Consider the following 6,000-nt stretch of genomic DNA (forward strand, 5'->3'; position numbering starts at 1 on the left):
AGGCCGGGCGCGGTGGCTCACGCCTATAATCCCAGCACTTTGGGAGGCCGAGGCGGGTGGATCACAAGGTCAAGAGATCGAGACCATCCTGGTCAACGAGGTGAAGCCCCGTCTCTACTAAAAATACAAAAATTAGCTGGGCATGGTGGTGCGTGCCTGTAGTCCCAGCTACTCAGGAGGCTGAGGCAGGAGAATTGCTTGAACCCAGGAGGCGGAGGTTGCGGTGAGCCGAGATCATGCCATTGCACTCCAGTCTGGACAACAACAGCGAAACTCTGTCTCAAAAAAAAAAAAAAAAGCCCTCAGCAAATGTGATGTGCATTTTATTCAAACAAACAGAACTGCATATGGTGCCCAACAGGAACCCAAACCTTTGTCCTGGAAGTCTGATAATGTTCAGGAGTCAGCAGCTCTGATTTCCCACTGTCAAGGGGAGGCCTGTTTCCCACTGTGCTCCTCTTCCTCTCCTCTTGAATCTCTTGCTATCTTCCTTTATCATTTTTTTTTTTCCAGACAGAGTCTTGCTCTGTCACCCAGGCTGGAGTACAGTGGCACAATCTTGGCTCACTGCAACCTCCGCCTCCCAGGTTCAAGCGAGTCTCCTGCCTCAGCCTCCCAAATAGCTGAGATTACAGGCACCCACCACCGCACCCAGCTAATTTTTGTATTTTTAGTAGAGACTGGGTTTCACCGTGTTGGCCAGGCTGGTCTCGAACTCCTGACCTCGTGGTCAGCACCTGCCTTAGCCTCCCAGAGTGCTGGGATTGCAGACATGAGCCATCATGCCCAGCCTATCAATCTTTTTTATACTCGCTTCCATTTCTCGCACCTCTTTCACCTCCTCCCTCTGTATGACTTCATCTTTCTATTCTGGTCTCAAAACCCCACCAGCCAGTTGGCACAAAGTCAGCAACTAAGATCAATTCCATGCAGCAGCTTCCTTCCCTCCTAATCCTCTCATAGGAAAAGGGGGCCACACCCTGTCCAGAGCCTTGGTCTGTTAGAAGCCTATTGGGTCTCCAAGAGATAAGAAGGCTCACCGAAGTTTAGATGCATCTTCCTCAGTCATCTGCTATTTTACCCTATGCACTTTGAGACATTGGAATCCAAAAGTATTCAAGTGGCAACAACTTGTTTTGTTTTGTTCTTGCGTTACAAGTAGAGTTGGTCTAGATATGTACTTGTGCCTCCCAGAAGGCCCTTCACAGGTGTGGGAAGTAGAAAAATTCCTTTTTAAAGTTTCCTTTCTTGTTAAAAAATAGTGTGCTAATAACTTTGTTAGGCCCTATCCTATGTAGCTGTTAGACATGCCATGCTTACAGGCAGGTAGTAATTCTATGTCCTTGTACTTTAACCAAGATATCTATGCTGGATATGCTCACAGGTATGTTCCAGCTCTCCACTGCTTTTACCTGTTTAGAAAAGTTTTAAGCTGTTAGCCAATCAGGTTTTACTTTAAATTGTGAGGTCTGACTCCAGCCAACCGAGAGCGGACACAGCAGAAAGGATGATCCCAAATGTGTAATGAATAAATTTGTGTGTTTTCCTTTGTTCATTGTACTCTTGTGGCAGAAAGGCTAGCAAGAGTACCCTTCCTGCAGTCCAGGAAGTAATAATTGCATTACTACCGAAAGATCCTTTGTCTCAGTGCTAATTTTTCTTGCAGTACCGAGCAACTACTTCCAACAACAGGCAACATCTCATTTAAACTGCGTGACAATACAGAGCAGACCACAGCATTTGGGCACTTTCCCCAAGGTCTCAAGTCCAGTCAGTGCAGAGCTGGGAACCAAGGACTCCTGGTGCCAAGTCCCCAGCTGCCTTCCTCCATAGCCAAGATTCCTCTATTCTAATTCCCTGGCTTTTTCCTTAGCTGTGGATTCCATCCCAGCCTGAATGCCTCCTACTTTTCAAAGGTTTGTTTTCAATCTGGAATACCTCAATCTGCAAACTCCTAGAGGACAATTCCACACAAAATTCAGAGACAAGGCCAGTCACAGTGGCTTATGCCTATAATCCCAGCACTTTGGGAGGCTGAGGCGGGCGGATCACTGGAGGCCAGGAGTTCAAGACCAACCTGGCTAACATAGCGAAACACTGTCTCTACCAAAAATACAAAAATTAACCAGGTGTGGTGGCACTCCTCACAGCTACTTGGGAAGCTGAGGCAGGAGAACAGTTCGAGCCCAGGAGGTGGAGGTTGCAGTGAGCCAAGATCGAGCTACTGCTCTCCAGCCTGGGAGACAGAACAAGATTCTGTCTAAAAAAAAAAAGGAAAAAAAAAATTCAGACAGACAAAACATTAAGACTCTGAATGGGGCCCAGAAAGAAAAGGAGAATATATTATGGCAAGAATTTCTAGAAATCCATTTCTGAGGTTCAAAGGTTTCTAGGGAAGCGTTTGCTTCCTCTTGAAACTATTAGACATTTTTTTCAGCTGCGTGTTTTCAAAGCACTGAACTCAAGAAGAAATTAAAAATAGACACACATGTTTATTCACACCAGGAATAACAAGGATCTAGGAAACAATGGTTTGGAACTTTAGACCTCAACATGTGCGACAAATGGCATTTAGAAGCCTAGCACATGCTCTTGGGTGTACCCAGAATTTGGCACTCCCCGTATTTAGGGAAGCCCTGAACTAATTAATTGTCCCTACCACTTTAAGTGGTGATCGGTAATAGGAGGGTTCACAGGAAACATGAACAAAGGCTGTACTTGCACACAGTTCTTACACTCCACCGTTCTCCCACTTAAGAAATCATACTGGAATCCGTTTTCTTTTTTTGAGACTGAGTCTCACTCTGTCACGCAGGCTAGAGTGCAGTGGTGCAATCTCAGCTCACTACAACCTCCACCTCCCGAATTCAAGTGATTCTCCTGCCTCAGCTTCCCAAGTAGCTGGGATTACAGATGTGCACCACCATCCCTGGCTAATTTTTGCATTTTCAGTAGAGACGGGGTTTTGTCACATTGGCCAAACTCCTGGCCTCAAGTGATCTGCCTGCCTTGGCCTCCCAAAGTGCTGGGATTACAGGCGTGAGCCACCGCACCCAGCCTGGAATTCTTGTAAGAGTATTATGGAGATTATCATGAACTGACTTTAAATCGTTTAAAAATACATCTTTCACAAACAGTAATACCTTAACTATTATTACAGGTTGAATATTCCCTAATTCCAAAACCCAAAATCTGAAATGCTTCAAAATTAAAAATGTTTTGAATGGCAACATGACACTCAAAGGAAAGGCACACTGTAGCGTTTTAGGTTTGGAGATGCAAATATTCCAAAATCCAAAGAAAATCTAAAACACTTCTGGTCTAAGCATTTGGTGTAAGGGATACTCAACCTATAATAATATTGCAAATTACTTGCAACAAGTCCTATAAATAAGAAGCACTGGTATGGAAAAATGATCTCACAAAAAGGAATTTAAGGATAAAGTCTTTCAAGCTATCATAGGAAAAATTTCATATATTCTTTGAGAGTCAGATTGAAACTTTTTCAAGTAAAGAGCTTGTCTCATTTATTAAGACATTTTCCACACTGTCTACAGATGCCTGACACAAATACACATAGCTTAATACATTTCTGATTGAATAATTGTAAATGATCTTTTCACTTTTCCACCAATTAAATCTCTCTACTGCCTTCCCCGGTTCAAAGAACGACTGGATTTTAGAGTTAGGAAGACATTGAAGGCATTCTGTTCAATTAACCACACTAATAAACACTTGCCAAATAACAATGTGCTCATGGTGTGCTAAGAACTGTATACACATGATCTCATTTAATAATCACAATCTCATGAGTAATATTATCATTACTTTGTAGAAAAAGAAAATTAAGTTCAGAGAAGTTAAGCTACTTGCCTAAAGTCGCCGACCAGTAAGACGTAGAACCTAGACTGTGACCAGGTCTGTCTGATCCCGAAGTCCACCATCCCAGAGGTCCGAGAGATCCAATGCTTTGCTAGCATCCCGGGTCCTGCCTTTTCTGCACTTTCCACCACCCTACTCTTCACTAATGAAACAGCACCAGGGTAGAGGCGCCACCACTTCCAGGAGCCAGGAGCTCTAGATTGGAAGGATGCTGTTCTCACCTGAGAAGAGCCTATTTTTCCAGCAAGCCCACCACACGTATCTGCCCCTTGGACATCAGGCTGTGGGAAAAGCAGACTCTGTGATAATTTTCCCCAAGGTTGCTCAAGAACAACAGCTCAGTATAAATTTGGGTCATTTCTGAGAATGGCTTTCATAACTCAGCTCGCCCTATTTCCTGCCTTTTCTTGACTGCATCAATGGGCTGTCCTACCCTTAGTGATGAACAGTTTCTCAGAATTGTTGTCTAATAAATATATTTAGGTTCCCTACTCCTCTTCTAGTGGTGACACTGGTATACTGTCTAATTTTCCAAGCTTTGTGTAACTCCCTGCAAAGTCCATCCCTCCCACTCCATCATCCCCTACTCCCCTCCATCCTCAAGGGTCTACTTCTGCTGTTCTTTGCAGTTTTCCTCTGTTTTTCCTCATAAGCCACTCAAATAAAATGTAAATATGAAGTTCTACCTTCTCTTGTAGATTGTTGAAGTCAGATTAGATGCATCTGGTGACGAAACAGCAATCCAGGTCATTTGCAGCTGAAGACTTTGTCCCCACTTGAGTATGTATCTGTGGGGAAAAGCACCCTTCAATGTGGTCCCTAACGTCTGGCTCCTCTGTATGTGCCAGATGTCGGGAAAGGACTGATGCTGAGGAGGTATTCACCAGAGCTCAGGAAGGCATCACCAGCGCTTTTCAGTAGCCTCCTGGTATCAACCCAACCAAATTGTCCCTGTTGGGCCAGTTCCTACTCAAGCCTCAGGAATACCCTCTCCTCCTTCAGCAGAGGGCTGAATTGAGTCCTTTATGCCTGTGGCTTTTCTTTGCTCTGTAACAATGCTGCATAATCTAGAGAAAGAATGTCTTAATGTCAGTGTCTGTGTGGTTCCATTGGCTGATTCTCAAATAAGGAATTCTCAGACTCCCTATAGCGCCAGACTCCTCAAGAGCAACATTGTAACTAGACTGGAGTAGCATTTCCAAATCCTCAATCTGGTTTTGTATGATTGGAGGTCTGCAATCTAGCTACCCTCACTGTTATTCCAGACTGTACATCCTGGAAACAAAGCCAAAGTCAGGGGCAGGCCAGTTTGTAAAAATGCATCTGTGAAGATTTTCTTAAGGACTTGCTATGACAGTATTTATAATATCATTCCTTGCCGGGTGCAGTGGCTCATGCCTATAATTCCAACGCTCTGGAATTACAGGGAGGCCGAGGTGGGCAGATCATCTGAGATCAGGAGTTCTAAACCAGCCTGGCCAACACGGTAAAACCCCGTCTCTACTAAAAATACAAAAATTAAGCAGGCGAGGTGGTGGGCACCTGTAATCCCAGCTATTCAGGAGGCTGAGGCAGGAGAATCACTTGAACCCGGGAGGCAGAGGTTGCAGTGAGCCCAGATCGTGCCACTGCACTCCAGCCTGGACAACAGAGCAAGACTCTATCTCAAAAAAATAAATAAATAAAATATCATTCCTATAGGAGGTTTCCTTCTAAAGGGGAAAGCAAAAGTTTGGAACAAAAAGAAATCATCAGAAAACACAAAACCTTAAGGAAAATTAAAAAGTCTTACCTGGCCGGGCGAGGTGGCTCACACCTATAATCCCAGCACTTTGGGAGACCGAGGCGGGTGGATCACAAGGTCAAGAGATCGAGACCATCCTGGTCAACAAGGTGAAACCTCGTCTCTACTAAAACTACAAAAATTAGCTGGGCATGATGGTGCGTGCCTGTAGTCCCAGCTACTCGGGAGGCTGAGGCAGAAGAATTGCTTGAACCCAGGAGGCGGAGGTTGCGGTGAGCCGAGATCGTGCCATTGCACTCCAGTCTGGGCAACAACAGCGAAAAACTCTGGCTCAAAAAAAAAAAAAAAAAAGCCTTACCTTCGGCTCAGCGTGG

General features: G+C 44.6%; 1 protein-coding gene across 4 annotated transcripts in view; it reads right to left on the reverse strand.

Moving 5' to 3' along the window:
- Window positions 1-6,000, reverse strand: part of STON1 (stonin 1) — a 60,856-nt gene that overhangs the window by 25,596 nt on the left and 29,260 nt on the right. Inside the window, exon 1 of one of the 4 annotated variants that reach the window (XM_032292166.1) lies at window positions 4,569-5,320. The exons of 2 other annotated variants lie outside the window; for them this stretch is intronic. The gene's annotated coding sequence lies outside the window, so the exon portion shown is untranslated. Of the gene's footprint in view, window positions 1-4,103; window positions 5,321-6,000 lie in introns of those variants that run through there. One more of the 4 variants, XM_032292165.1, reaches the window with a different exon arrangement.

Source organism: Sapajus apella, unplaced genomic scaffold (genome assembly GCF_009761245.1).
Source record: "Sapajus apella isolate SASKATOON/1434 unplaced genomic scaffold, GSC_monkey_1.0 scaffold26, whole genome shotgun sequence".
Taxonomy (NCBI): Eukaryota; Metazoa; Chordata; class Mammalia; order Primates; family Cebidae; genus Sapajus; species Sapajus apella.